This window comes from Drosophila yakuba, chromosome 2R (assembly GCF_016746365.2).
Source record: "Drosophila yakuba strain Tai18E2 chromosome 2R, Prin_Dyak_Tai18E2_2.1, whole genome shotgun sequence".
Taxonomy (NCBI): Eukaryota; Metazoa; Arthropoda; class Insecta; order Diptera; family Drosophilidae; genus Drosophila; species Drosophila yakuba.
In genome coordinates, this window is record NC_052528.2 from 16,205,215 (window position 1) to 16,218,175 (window position 12,961).

At 41.6% G+C, this 12,961-nt stretch overlaps 23 non-coding genes across 23 annotated transcripts; all 23 read left to right on the forward strand.

Annotated features, from left to right (window-relative positions):
• The first annotated feature begins 196 nt into the window (after positions 1 to 196).
• Positions 197 to 315, forward strand: LOC120321261. Its single transcript, XR_005560874.1, has one exon. It is a non-coding gene; the product is annotated as a 5S ribosomal RNA (ribosomal RNA).
• Positions 316 to 568: 253 nt separating this feature from the next.
• LOC120321281 lies at positions 569 to 687 on the forward strand. The gene has a single exon (XR_005560948.1). It is a non-coding gene; the product is annotated as a 5S ribosomal RNA (ribosomal RNA).
• Positions 688 to 940: 253 nt separating this feature from the next.
• On the forward strand, positions 941 to 1,059 carry LOC120321282. Its single transcript, XR_005560949.1, has one exon. It is a non-coding gene; the product is annotated as a 5S ribosomal RNA (ribosomal RNA).
• Positions 1,060 to 5,716: 4,657 nt separating this feature from the next.
• On the forward strand, positions 5,717 to 5,835 carry LOC6540163. The gene has a single exon (XR_005560950.1). It is a non-coding gene; the product is annotated as a 5S ribosomal RNA (ribosomal RNA).
• Positions 5,836 to 6,088: 253 nt separating this feature from the next.
• On the forward strand, positions 6,089 to 6,207 carry LOC120321284. The gene has a single exon (XR_005560952.1). It is a non-coding gene; the product is annotated as a 5S ribosomal RNA (ribosomal RNA).
• A 253-nt stretch (positions 6,208 to 6,460) lies between these two features.
• Positions 6,461 to 6,579, forward strand: LOC120321285. The gene has a single exon (XR_005560953.1). It is a non-coding gene; the product is annotated as a 5S ribosomal RNA (ribosomal RNA).
• A 253-nt stretch (positions 6,580 to 6,832) lies between these two features.
• LOC120321286 lies at positions 6,833 to 6,951 on the forward strand. Its single transcript, XR_005560954.1, has one exon. It is a non-coding gene; the product is annotated as a 5S ribosomal RNA (ribosomal RNA).
• Positions 6,952 to 7,195: 244 nt separating this feature from the next.
• LOC120321287 lies at positions 7,196 to 7,314 on the forward strand. The gene has a single exon (XR_005560955.1). It is a non-coding gene; the product is annotated as a 5S ribosomal RNA (ribosomal RNA).
• A 244-nt stretch (positions 7,315 to 7,558) lies between these two features.
• LOC120321264 lies at positions 7,559 to 7,677 on the forward strand. The gene has a single exon (XR_005560879.1). It is a non-coding gene; the product is annotated as a 5S ribosomal RNA (ribosomal RNA).
• Positions 7,678 to 7,930: 253 nt separating this feature from the next.
• LOC120321288 lies at positions 7,931 to 8,049 on the forward strand. The gene has a single exon (XR_005560956.1). It is a non-coding gene; the product is annotated as a 5S ribosomal RNA (ribosomal RNA).
• Positions 8,050 to 8,301: 252 nt separating this feature from the next.
• Positions 8,302 to 8,420, forward strand: LOC120321289. The gene has a single exon (XR_005560957.1). It is a non-coding gene; the product is annotated as a 5S ribosomal RNA (ribosomal RNA).
• A 253-nt stretch (positions 8,421 to 8,673) lies between these two features.
• LOC120321290 lies at positions 8,674 to 8,792 on the forward strand. Its single transcript, XR_005560958.1, has one exon. It is a non-coding gene; the product is annotated as a 5S ribosomal RNA (ribosomal RNA).
• A 253-nt stretch (positions 8,793 to 9,045) lies between these two features.
• On the forward strand, positions 9,046 to 9,164 carry LOC120321291. The gene has a single exon (XR_005560959.1). It is a non-coding gene; the product is annotated as a 5S ribosomal RNA (ribosomal RNA).
• Positions 9,165 to 9,416: 252 nt separating this feature from the next.
• On the forward strand, positions 9,417 to 9,535 carry LOC120321292. Its single transcript, XR_005560960.1, has one exon. It is a non-coding gene; the product is annotated as a 5S ribosomal RNA (ribosomal RNA).
• Positions 9,536 to 9,779: 244 nt separating this feature from the next.
• On the forward strand, positions 9,780 to 9,898 carry LOC120321293. The gene has a single exon (XR_005560961.1). It is a non-coding gene; the product is annotated as a 5S ribosomal RNA (ribosomal RNA).
• A 253-nt stretch (positions 9,899 to 10,151) lies between these two features.
• Positions 10,152 to 10,270, forward strand: LOC120321265. Its single transcript, XR_005560880.1, has one exon. It is a non-coding gene; the product is annotated as a 5S ribosomal RNA (ribosomal RNA).
• A 253-nt stretch (positions 10,271 to 10,523) lies between these two features.
• LOC120321295 lies at positions 10,524 to 10,642 on the forward strand. The gene has a single exon (XR_005560963.1). It is a non-coding gene; the product is annotated as a 5S ribosomal RNA (ribosomal RNA).
• A 253-nt stretch (positions 10,643 to 10,895) lies between these two features.
• On the forward strand, positions 10,896 to 11,014 carry LOC120321296. Its single transcript, XR_005560964.1, has one exon. It is a non-coding gene; the product is annotated as a 5S ribosomal RNA (ribosomal RNA).
• A 244-nt stretch (positions 11,015 to 11,258) lies between these two features.
• LOC120321297 lies at positions 11,259 to 11,377 on the forward strand. Its single transcript, XR_005560965.1, has one exon. It is a non-coding gene; the product is annotated as a 5S ribosomal RNA (ribosomal RNA).
• Positions 11,378 to 11,629: 252 nt separating this feature from the next.
• Positions 11,630 to 11,748, forward strand: LOC120321298. The gene has a single exon (XR_005560966.1). It is a non-coding gene; the product is annotated as a 5S ribosomal RNA (ribosomal RNA).
• Positions 11,749 to 11,992: 244 nt separating this feature from the next.
• On the forward strand, positions 11,993 to 12,111 carry LOC120321299. Its single transcript, XR_005560967.1, has one exon. It is a non-coding gene; the product is annotated as a 5S ribosomal RNA (ribosomal RNA).
• A 253-nt stretch (positions 12,112 to 12,364) lies between these two features.
• Positions 12,365 to 12,483, forward strand: LOC120321300. Its single transcript, XR_005560968.1, has one exon. It is a non-coding gene; the product is annotated as a 5S ribosomal RNA (ribosomal RNA).
• A 253-nt stretch (positions 12,484 to 12,736) lies between these two features.
• Positions 12,737 to 12,855, forward strand: LOC120321301. The gene has a single exon (XR_005560969.1). It is a non-coding gene; the product is annotated as a 5S ribosomal RNA (ribosomal RNA).
• Positions 12,856 to 12,961: the final 106 nt, after the last annotated feature.

The window sequence follows — 12,961 nt, forward strand, 5'->3', positions numbered from 1 at the left end:
TTTTTAGCATTTTTGGCTGAAACTCGGAATGAAAACATCCACATTTTTTTTTTGCCTTTTTATACATATATCTTCTTTGAAATGTGAAACCCAATGGTATTCAGTATTCAATTGTTATTTACAAATCAGTATTCATTGGCTTCTAGACATAACTGAATTCTAGTGCATAAGGACACTGTTTAGTCCATCGACTTTCGCCAACGACCATACCACGCTGAATACATCGGTTCTCGTCCGATCACCGAAATTAAGCAGCGTCGGGCGCGGTTAGTACTTAGATGGGGGACCGCTTGGGAACACCGCGTGCTGTTGGCCTCGTCGACCAACTTTTTGCTTTTTGCCTTTTGCTGCCTATTAGTTATTATTTTAACATTTTTAGCATTTTTGGCTGAAACTCGGAATGAAAACATCCACATTTTTTTTTTGCCTTTTTATACATATATCTTCTTTGAAATGTGAAACCCAATGGTATTCAGTATTCAATTGTTATTTACAAATCAGTATTCATTGGCTTCTAGACATAACTGAATTCTAGTGCATAAGGACACTGTTTAGTCCATCGACTTTCGCCAACGACCATACCACGCTGAATACATCGGTTCTCGTCCGATCACCGAAATTAAGCAGCGTCGGGCGCGGTTAGTACTTAGATGGGGGACCGCTTGGGAACACCGCGTGTTGTTGGCCTCGTCGACCAACTTTTTGCTTTTTGCCTTTTGCTGCCTATTAGTTATTATTTTAACATTTTTAGCATTTTTGGCTGAAACTCGGAATGAAAACATCCACATTTTTTTTTTGCCTTTTTATACATATATCTTCTTTGAAATGTGAAACCCAATGGTATTCAGTATTCAATTGTTATTTACAAATCAGTATTCATTGGCTTCTAGACATAACTGAATTCTAGTGCATAAGGACACTGTTTAGTCCATCGACTTTCGCCAACGACCATACCACGCTGAATACATCGGTTCTCGTCCGATCACCGAAATTAAGCAGCGTCGGGCGCGGTTAGTACTTAGATGGGGGACCGCTTGGGAACACCGCGTGTTGTTGGCCTCGTCGACCAACTTTTTGCTTTTTGCCTTTTGCTGCCTATTAGTTATTATTTTAACATTTTTAGCATTTTTGGCTGAAACTCGGAATGAAAACATCCACATTTTTTTTTTGCCTTTTTATACATATATCTTCTTTGAAATGTGAAACCCAATGGTATTGTAGAAAATAGAGGCCCTGTATATGCCCTGTATGTATACAATGCACGCTTGTATTACCGATCATAGATTTATCCCGCTCTAACGAATTAGGAATAAGAAAATATGTATAATCATTTTGTCATTTCTTTCGTTCATCATTCAGTCGCAAATAAAATTCCGCAGCGAACACACGGTGTTTCTCTCATTGAATTCTGTCGCTCAATAGGTTATGGGCCCAGGCATTGGTGAATTTAATAAAGTTTTGGTTAAGCGGTGTGTGACTCACGATCAAGAACAATGAGTGCTCTTTATCAAATTGAAAAGTTAGAGGAGAAAAACTATGACACGTGGAAAATACAGATGCGATCTGTATTGGTGCATTCCGGGTTATGGAGTGTGACGTCAGGAGAGTTAACAGCAACGAACATTCCAGAGGGAGACAGCTTTGTGGCTTTGGACAATAAGGCGTTAGCAACAATAACACTGAGTGTAAAGACATCTCAGTTGGCCTACATCAAGAATTGCTCGACTGCTGTGGAGGCATGGAACAAATTGAGGGACGTACATCAGCCAAGCGGGCCTGTACGAAAGGTACAGTTGTACAAGAAGCTGCTTAACAAACGAATGGAGCAGGGGCAGAGCATGTCGACATACATAAGCGAGTTTGTGGAAATTCTGGATGGTCTAGCTGGAGTTGCAATAGAGCTAAACGATGAGTTACGTACTATCGTTTTGCTGTCGAGCCTTCCTGAACAATTCGAACATTTCGTGGTGGCCATGGAAACACGAGATCAGTTGCCTACTTTCGAGATTCTGACCATAAAGTTGAAGGAAGAGAGCGAACGAAAAGGAATAGCAGAAGAGCGAATTGACAATACTAAGGCATTCGCTGCAACACAGAGGCAAAATTGGCAGACAAAGACGTATGGCCAGAAGAAACGAAAAAATATCGTTTGCTATAGGTGCGGTGAGCAAGGGCACATTAAGTCCCAGTGTCGGAGTGCGAGCGAAGGAGATAGCAATCGCACGGTGCCAAAAAATTTGGTGAATCGACAAAGCAGTCTGCTGCATGCTTGTGACGTCAACAACTTACAGAACTGGATGTGGTGCTTAGATAGCGGTGCAACAAGCCATATGTGTTGTGCACGGGAGCTTTTCATAAAGTTTGAGAAGCACACAGAGCAGATCGGACTGGCCGATGCTGGTTTTCTTCAAGCAGAAGGTATAGGCGACGTCAAGATTCAGACAGGCCTGTGCATGTTGACTCTCAAGAATGTTCTCTACGTCCCGAAGATGACAGGAAACTTCATGTCCGTGAGCAGTGCTGTGCAGAACAGATGCAAGGTGACATTTGACCTAGAGAAGGCCATGGTGGTGCAAGATGGAGAATGCATCGTAAAAGCCAAAAAGATTGGCAATTTGTATTTGTTTGAAGGTGGTCGAAGCGGGTGTTTCGCCATGTCAGCAGTTGATGGGATTTTATTGCACAAGAGATACGGACACATTAATTTCTCCAGCATGAAAGAACTTATTTCCAATGGGATGGTGCGCGGCATAGAAAATATTGGTTTGCCAGAAAATATTAACTGCAAAACTTGTATGGTTAGCAAGATCCATGTTCAACCATTCCCAAGAACAACGTGTAATCGGGCGAAGGAGCTTTTGGAGCTGATACACGCGGATGTGTGCGGACCCTTCCCAACACTTTCTCTGGGAGGTTCAAAGTATTTTCTTACTTTCATTGACGACAAATCCCGGAGGATTTTTGTTTATTTTCTGCGTGGGAAGAACGAGGTGCTGTCAAAGTTCATGGAGTTCAAGAATCTGGTGGAACGGCAGACAGGCAAACAGCTGAAATGCCTGCGGAGTGACAACGGCGGAGAGTTTGTCAATAAGCAGTTTGATGAATACCTCAGGAAGTATGGGATTGCCAGGCAGCTAACAATACCGCATACGCCGCAGCAAAATGGCGTGGCGGAAAGGGCAAATCGGACGCTGGTGGAAATGTCAAGATGTCTTCTGGTCCAGGCGGGGCTAGGAGATAGTTTTTGGGCAGAAGCTGTCAACACTTCGGTTTATCTGCGTAACCGATCTCCGACCAGCGCGGTAAAGAGTATGACTCCTATGGAAGCGTGGACTGGTAAGAAGCCTTGCGTGAAACATCTAAAAGTATTTGGATCTCTTGCAGTTGCTCTGGACAAAGGTCCGAGGAAGGGCAGCAAGTTTCAACCCAAAGGCAAGGAGTATATAATGGTTGGGTACTCTGTAACAGCCAAAGGTTATCGGCTGTATGACCCAGCAGCTCGACAACTGGTCGAGAAACGGGATGTTTTGTTTGATGAACATCATGCTGCGGCATCCAAAGATGATGTTGTGCTGATCAACCTGGAGGAACTTGACGAGCCCTGCCAGCGAGATGGGGCCGAAGGCGATGAAACCGTATCTGACATATCCGTCGATACTGGCAGCGCGGATGAGAGCATAGATCAGTATGAGAGTGCTGACGATAATGAAGAGCAGGTCCTAGAAGAGGCACGCAGAGGTCCTGGTCGCCCCAAGATTGTCCGAACTGGAAAACCTGGACGTCCGAAGAAACAATATAACATCTTGGGCGCTCTTGTTTCGGATAATGTTCCGATCCCTTTGACCTGCAGAGAGGCGGTGGAAAGTTCGCATGCCATGGAATGGCGCGAAGCTATGGCTAAGGAATATGATTCCCTGGTTGCCAATCAAACTTGGCAGATTACTGATTTACCGAAGAATCAGAGAGCAATTGGTTGCAAATGGGTTTTCAACGTGAAACGAGATAAGGATGGGCAAATAGAACGTTTCAAAGCTCGTCTGGTAGCAAAGGGATGCTCCCAGCAGTTTGGCGTAAATTACCTTGAAACTTTTTCGCCGGTATGCCGACTGGAGAGTGTGCGTCTAATGATAGCACTGGCGGCGGAGCTTAAGCTATATCTTCATCAGATGGATGTATGCACGGCGTATCTCAACAGCGATCTAAGAGAGACGGTTTACATGAAGCAGCCGGAGGGATATATTGACGAGAAGAATCCTGACAAGGTATTGGTGCTGAGGAAAGCAATATACGGCTTAAAGCAGTCAGGAAGGGCCTGGAACGAAAAGCTAAATAGCGTTTTGGTGGATATGGGATTTATCTCCTGCAACAACGAGCCATGTTTATACAAACAGAGCGGACAAGGTAACCTTTCACTAATTCTTGTATATGTTGACGATATACTTATAGCTTGCCAATCGCACGAGGATTTGCTGGAAATTAAAAACAGCATTTCACAATCGTTTGAGTGCGTTGACAAGGGTCCGTTGAGCCATTTCCTGGGAATGGAAATTGAGCGAGAAGGCGACCTTGGAGCCATTACTTTGGGACATTCGCAATATATAAAGGATTTATTGCGAACCCATGGAAGCGAATTATGCAAGTCAGCGAAAACTCCCCTGGATGCAGGTTTCCAGATAGATTGTACCAGCGACAAGTGCAAAAAGGTAGATCCCACGGTCTATCAATCTGTGGTGGGAGAGCTTATGTGGCTAGCTCTGACAACAAGACCGGACATACTGCATTCAGTGTCCAAGTTGGCTCAACGAAACCAAAATCCGCATGCTGAGCACATGGCTGGCATAAAGCACATCCTAAGGTATCTCTCATCCACAGTTGACGTGAAATTACATTATCAGCAATGTGGTCAATCGTTCTGTGGATACGTGGATGCGGATTGGGCAGGAGATAGGCTTGACAGGAAGTCTTACACTGGCTACATCTACTTGTTGGCCGGTGGTCCAATTTCTTGGCGTTCAGAAAAGCAGCGAAGCGTGGCGTTAAGCAGTACCGAGGCGGAGTACATGGCACTGTCAGCGGCTTTTAAGGAGGCGATAGTCATGCGAAGGCTAATTTTGGAAATTGGCTGCGGAGACGACAACACCCCGATCGTTGTGTATGGCGATAATCTGAGCGCGCAGGCGTTAACCAAGAATCCTGTTAACCATTCCAGAACGAAGCATATTGACATACGTTATCATTTTGTTAGAGATGTCGTAAAGGAAGGGAAAGTTTTGTTAAAATATAAATGTACAACCGAAATGATAGCAGATATTTTGACCAAAAACCTTCCGAAGACCAAACACGAATTGTTTACAGAAATGCTAAATTTGTATTAAATATAATTTGTAAACATGCATGCATTGAGGAAGGGTGTAGAAAATAGAGGCCCTGTATATGCCCTGTATGTATACAATGCACGCTTGTATTACCGATCATAGATTTATCCCGCTCTAACGAATTAGGAATAAGAAAATATGTATAATCATTTTGTCATTTCTTTCGTTCATCATTCAGTCGCAAATAAAATTCCGCAGCGAACACACGGTGTTTCTCTCATTGAATTCTGTCGCTCAATAGGTATTCAGTATTCAATTGTTATTTACAAATCAGTATTCATTGGCTTCTAGACATAACTGAATTCTAGTGCATAAGGACACTGTTTAGTCCATCGACTTTCGCCAACGACCATACCACGCTGAATACATCGGTTCTCGTCCGATCACCGAAATTAAGCAGCGTCGGGCGCGGTTAGTACTTAGATGGGGGACCGCTTGGGAACACCGCGTGTTGTTGGCCTCGTCGACCAACTTTTTGCTTTTTGCCTTTTGCTGCCTATTAGTTATTATTTTAACATTTTTAGCATTTTTGGCTGAAACTCGGAATGAAAACATCCACATTTTTTTTTTGCCTTTTTATACATATATCTTCTTTGAAATGTGAAACCCAATGGTATTCAGTATTCAATTGTTATTTACAAATCAGTATTCATTGGCTTCTAGACATAACTGAATTCTAGTGCATAAGGACACTGTTTAGTCCATCGACTTTCGCCAACGACCATACCACGCTGAATACATCGGTTCTCGTCCGATCACCGAAATTAAGCAGCGTCGGGCGCGGTTAGTACTTAGATGGGGGACCGCTTGGGAACACCGCGTGTTGTTGGCCTCGTCGACCAACTTTTTGCTTTTTGCCTTTTGCTGCCTATTAGTTATTATTTTAACATTTTTAGCATTTTTGGCTGAAACTCGGAATGAAAACATCCACATTTTTTTTTTGCCTTTTTATACATATATCTTCTTTGAAATGTGAAACCCAATGGTATTCAGTATTCAATTGTTATTTACAAATCAGTATTCATTGGCTTCTAGACATAACTGAATTCTAGTGCATAAGGACACTGTTTAGTCCATCGACTTTCGCCAACGACCATACCACGCTGAATACATCGGTTCTCGTCCGATCACCGAAATTAAGCAGCGTCGGGCGCGGTTAGTACTTAGATGGGGGACCGCTTGGGAACACCGCGTGTTGTTGGCCTCGTCGACCAACTTTTTGCTTTTTGCCTTTTGCTGCCTATTAGTTATTATTTTAACATTTTTAGCATTTTTGGCTGAAACTCGGAATGAAAACATCCACATTTTTTTTTTGCCTTTTTATACATATATCTTCTTTGAAATGTGAAACCCAATGGTATTCAGTATTCAATTGTTATTTACAAATCAGTATTCATTGGCTTCTAGACATAACTGAATTCTAGTGCATAAGGACACTGTTTAGTCCATCGACTTTCGCCAACGACCATACCACGCTGAATACATCGGTTCTCGTCCGATCACCGAAATTAAGCAGCGTCGGGCGCGGTTAGTACTTAGATGGGGGACCGCTTGGGAACACCGCGTGTTGTTGGCCTCGTCGACCAACTTTTTGCTTTTTGCCTTTTGCTGCCTATTAGTTATTATTTTAACATTTTTGGCTGAAACTCGGAATGAAAACATCCACTTTTTTTTTTTGCCTTTTTATACATATATCTTCTTTGAAATGTGAAACCCAATGGTATTCAGTATTCAATTGTTATTTACAAATCAGTATTCATTGGCTTCTAGACATAACTGAATTCTAGTCCATAAGGACACTGTTTAGTCCATCGACTTTCGCCAACGACCATACCACGCTGAATACATCGGTTCTCGTCCGATCACCGAAATTAAGCAGCGTCGGGCGCGGTTAGTACTTAGATGGGGGACCGCTTGGGAACACCGCGTGTTGTTGGCCTCGTCGACCAACTTTTTGCTTTTTGCCTTTTGCTGCCTATTAGTTATTATTTTAGCATTTTTAGCTGAAACTCGGAATGAAAACATCCACATTTTTTTTTTGCCTTATTATACATATATCTTCTTTGAAATGTGAAACCCAATGGTATTCAGTATTCAATTGTTATTTACAAATCAGTATTCATTGGCTTCTAGACATAACTGAATTCTAGTGCATAAGGACACTGTTTAGTCCATCGACTTTCGCCAACGACCATACCACGCTGAATACATCGGTTCTCGTCCGATCACCGAAATTAAGCAGCGTCGGGCGCGGTTAGTACTTAGATGAGGGACCGCTTGGGAACACCGCGTGTTGTTGGCCTCATCGACCAACTTTTTGCTTTTTGCCTTTTGCTGCCTATTAGTTATTATTTTAACATTTTTAGCATTTTTGGCTGAAACTCGGAATGAAAACATCCACATTTTTTTTTTGCCTTTTTATACATATATCTTCTTTGAAATGTGAAACCCAATGGTATTCAGTATTCAATTGTTATTTACAAATCAGTATTCATTGGCTTCTAGACATAACTGAATTCTAGTGCATAAGGACACTGTTTAGTCCATCGACTTTCGCCAACGACCATACCACGCTGAATACATCGGTTCTCGTCCGATCACCGAAATTAAGCAGCGTCGGGCGCGGTTAGTACTTAGATGGGGGACCGCTTGGGAACACCGCGTGTTGTTGGCCTCGTCGACCAACTTTTTGCTTTTTGCCTTTTGCTGCCTATTAGTTATTATTTTAACATTTTTAGCATTTTTGGCTGAAACTCGGAATGAAAACATCCACATTTTTTTTTGCCTTTTTATACATATATCTTCTTTGAAATGTGAAACCCAATGGTATTCAGTATTCAATTGTTATTTACAAATCAGTATTCATTGGCTTCTAGACATAACTGAATTCTAGTGCATAAGGACACTGTTTAGTCCATCGTCTTTCGCCAACGACCATACCACGCTGAATACATCGGTTCTCGTCCGATCACCGAAATTAAGCAGCGTCGGGCGCGGTTAGTACTTAGATGGGGGACCGCTTGGGAACACCGCGTGTTGTTGGCCTCGTCGACCAACTTTTTGCTTTTTGCCTTTTGCTGCCTATTAGTTATTATTTTAACATTTTTAGCATTTTTGGCTGAAACTCGGAATGAAAACATCCACATTTTTTTTTTGCCTTTTTATACATATATCTTCTTTGAAATGTGAAACCCAATGGTATTCAGTATTCAATTGTTATTTACAAATCAGTATTCATTGGCTTCTAGACATAACTGAATTCTAGTGCATAAGGACACTGTTTAGTCCATCGACTTTCGCCAACGACCATACCACGCTGAATACATCGGTTCTCGTCCGATCACCGAAATTAAGCAGCGTCGGGCGCGGTTAGTACTTAGATGGGGGACCGCTTGGGAACACCGCGTGTTGTTGGCCTCGTCGACCAACTTTTTGCTTTTTGCCTTTTGCTGCCTATTAGTTATTATTTTAACATTTTTAGCATTTTTGGCTGAAACTCGGAATGAAAACATCCACTTTTTTTTTTTGCCTTTTTATACATATATCTTCTTTGAAATGTGAAACCCAATGGTATTCAGTATTCAATTGTTATTTACAAATCAGTATTCATTGGCTTCTAGACATAACTGAATTCTAGTGCATAAGGACACTGTTTAGTCCATCGACTTTCGCCAACGACCATACCACGCTGAATACATCGGTTCTCGTCCGATCACCGAAATTAAGCAGCGTCGGGCGCGGTTAGTACTTAGATGGGGGACCGCTTGGGAACACCGCGTGTTGTTGGCCTCGTCGACCAACTTTTTGCTTTTTGCCTTTTGCTGCCTATTAGTTATTATTTTAACATTTTTAGCATTTTTGGCTGAAACTCGGAATGAAAACATCCACTTTTTTTTTTGCCTTTTTATACATATATCTTCTTTGAAATGTGAAACCCAATGGTATTCAGTATTCAATTGTTATTTACAAATCAGTATTCATTGGCTTCTAGACATAACTGAATTCTAGTCTATAAGGACACTGTTTAGTCCATCGACTTTCGCCAACGACCATACCACGCTGAATACATCGGTTCTCGTCCGATCACCGAAATTAAGCAGCGTCGGGCGCGGTTAGTACTTAGATGGGGGACCGCTTGGGAACACCGCGTGTTGTTGGCCTCGTCGACCAACTTTTTGCTTTTTGCCTTTTGCTGCCTATTAGTTATTATTTTAGCATTTTTAGCAGAAACTCGGAATGAAAACATCCACATTTTTTTTTTGCCTTATTATACATATATCTTCTTTGAAATGTGAAACCCAATGGTATTCAGTATTCAATTGTTATTTACAAATCAGTATTCATTGGCTTCTAGACATAACTGAATTCTAGTGCATAAGGACACTGTTTAGTCCATCGACTTTCGCCAACGACCATACCACGCTGAATACATCGGTTCTCGTCCGATCACCGAAATTAAGCAGCGTCGGGCGCGGTTAGTACTTAGATGGGGGACCGCTTGGGAACACCGCGTGTTGTTGGCCTCATCGACCAACTTTTTGCTTTTTGCCTTTTGCTGCCTATTAGTTATTATTTTAACATTTTTAGCATTTTTGGCTGAAACTCGGAATGAAAACATCCACATTTTTTTTTTGCCTTTTTATACATATATCTTCTTTGAAATGTGAAACCCAATGGTATTCAGTATTCAATTGTTATTTACAAATCAGTATTCATTGGCTTCTAGACATAACTGAATTCTAGTGCATAAGGACACTGTTTAGACCATCGACTTTCGCCAACGACCATACCACGCTGAATACATCGGTTCTCGTCCGATCACCGAAATTAAGCAGCGTCGGGCGCGGTTAGTACTTAGATGAGGGACCGCTTGGGAACACCGCGTGTTGTTGGCCTCGTCGACCAACTTTTTGCTTTTTGCCTTTTGCTGCCTATTAGTTATTATTTTAACATTTTTAGCATTTTTGGCTGAAACTCGGAATGAAAACATCCACATTTTTTTTTTGCCTTTTTATACATATATCTTCTTTGAAATGTGAAACCCAATGGTATTCAGTATTCAATTGTTATTTACAAATCAGTATTCATTGGCTTCTAGACATAACTGAATTCTAGTGCATAAGGACACTGTTTAGTCCATCGACTTTCGCCAACGACCATACCACGCTGAATACATCGGTTCTCGTCCGATCACCGAAATTAAGCAGCGTCGGGCGCGGTTAGTACTTAGATGGGGGACCGCTTGGGAACACCGCGTGTTGTTGGCCTCGTCGACCAACTTTTTGCTTTTTGCCTTTTGCTGCCTATTAGTTATTATTTTAACATTTTTAGCATTTTTGGCTGAAACTCGGAATGAAAACATCCACATTTTTTTTTTGCCTTTTTATACATATATCTTCTTTGAAATGTGAAACCCAATGGTATTCAGTATTCAATTGTTATTTACAAATCAGTATTCATTGGCTTCTAGACATAACTGAATTCTAGTGCATAAGGACACTGTTTAGTCCATCGACTTTCGCCAACGACCATACCACGCTGAATACATCGGTTCTCGTCCGATCACCGAAATTAAGCAGCGTCGGGCGCGGTTAGTACTTAGATGGGGGACCGCTTGGGAACACCGCGTGTTGTTGGCCTCGTCGACCAACTTTTTGCTTTTTGCCTTTTGCTGCCTATTAGTTATTATTTTAGCATTTTTAGCTGAAACTCGGAATGAAAACATCCACATTTTTTTTTTGCCTTATTATACATATATCTTCTTTGAAATGTGAAACCCAATGGTATTCAGTATTCAATTGTTATTTACAAATCAGTATTCATTGGCTTCTAGACATAACTGAATTCTAGTGCATAAGGACACTGTTTAGTCCATCGACTTTCGCCAACGACCATACCACGCTGAATACATCGGTTCTCGTCCGATCACCGAAATTAAGCAGCGTCGGGCGCGGTTAGTACTTAGATGGGGGACCGCTTGGGAACACCGCGTGTTGTTGGCCTCGTCGACCAACTTTTTGCTTTTTGCCTTTTGCTGCCTATTAGTTATTATTTTAACATTTTTAGCATTTTTGGCTGAAACTCGGAATGAAAACATCCACATTTTTTTTTGCCTTTTTATACATATATCTTCTTTGAAATGTGAAACCCAATGGTATTCAGTATTCAATTGTTATTTACAAATCAGTATTCATTGGCTTCTAGACATAACTGAATTCTAGTGCATAAGGACACTGTTTAGTCCATCGACTTTCGCCAACGACCATACCACGCTGAATACATCGGTTCTCGTCCGATCACCGAAATTAAGCAGCGTCGGGCGCGGTTAGTACTTAGATGGGGGACCGCTTGGGAACACCGCGTGTTGTTGGCCTCGTCGACCAACTTTTTGCTTTTTGCCTTTTGCTGCCTATTAGTTATTATTTTAGCATTTTTAGCTGAAACTCGGAATGAAAACATCCACATTTTTTTTTTGCCTTATTATACATATATCTTCTTTGAAATGTGAAACCCAATGGTATTCAGTATTCAATTGTTATTTACAAATCAGTATTCATTGGCTTCTAGACATAACTGAATTCTAGTGCATAAGGACACTGTTTAGTCCATCGACTTTCGCCAACGACCATACCACGCTGAATACATCGGTTCTCGTCCGATCACCGAAATTAAGCAGCGTCGGGCGCGGTTAGTACTTAGATGGGGGACCGCTTGGGAACACCGCGTGTTGTTGGCCTCATCGACCAACTTTTTGCTTTTTGCCTTTTGCTGCCTATTAGTTATTATTTTAACATTTTTAGCATTTTTGGCTGAAACTCGGAATGAAAACATCCACATTTTTTTTTTGCCTTTTTATACATATATCTTCTTTGAAATGTGAAACCCAATGGTATTCAGTATTCAATTGTTATTTACAAATCAGTATTCATTGGCTTCTAGACATAACTGAATTCTAGTGCATAAGGACACTGTTTAGTCCATCGACTTTCGCCAACGACCATACCACGCTGAATACATCGGTTCTCGTCCGATCACCGAAATTAAGCAGCGTCGGGCGCGGTTAGTACTTAGATGGGGGACCGCTTGGGAACACCGCGTGTTGTTGGCCTCGTCGACCAACTTTTTGCTTTTTGCCTTTTGCTGCCTATTAGTTATTATTTTAACATTTTTAGCATTTTTGGCTGAAACTCGGAATGAAAACATCCACATTTTTTTTTTGCCTTTTTATACATATATCTTCTTTGAAATGTGAAACCCAATGGTATTCAGTATTCAATTGTTATTTACAAATCAGTATTCATTGGCTTCTAGACATAACTGAATTCTAGTGCATAAGGACACTGTTTAGTCCATCGACTTTCGCCAACGACCATACCACGCTGAATACATCGGTTCTCGTCCGATCACCGAAATTAAGCAGCGTCGGGCGCGGTTAGTACTTAGATGGGGGACCGCTTGGGAACACCGCGTGTTGTTGGCCTCGTCGACCAACTTTTTGCTTTTTGCCTTTTGCTGCCTATTAGTTATTATTTTAACATTTTTAGCATTTTTGGCTGAAACTCGGAATGAAAACATCCACATTTTTT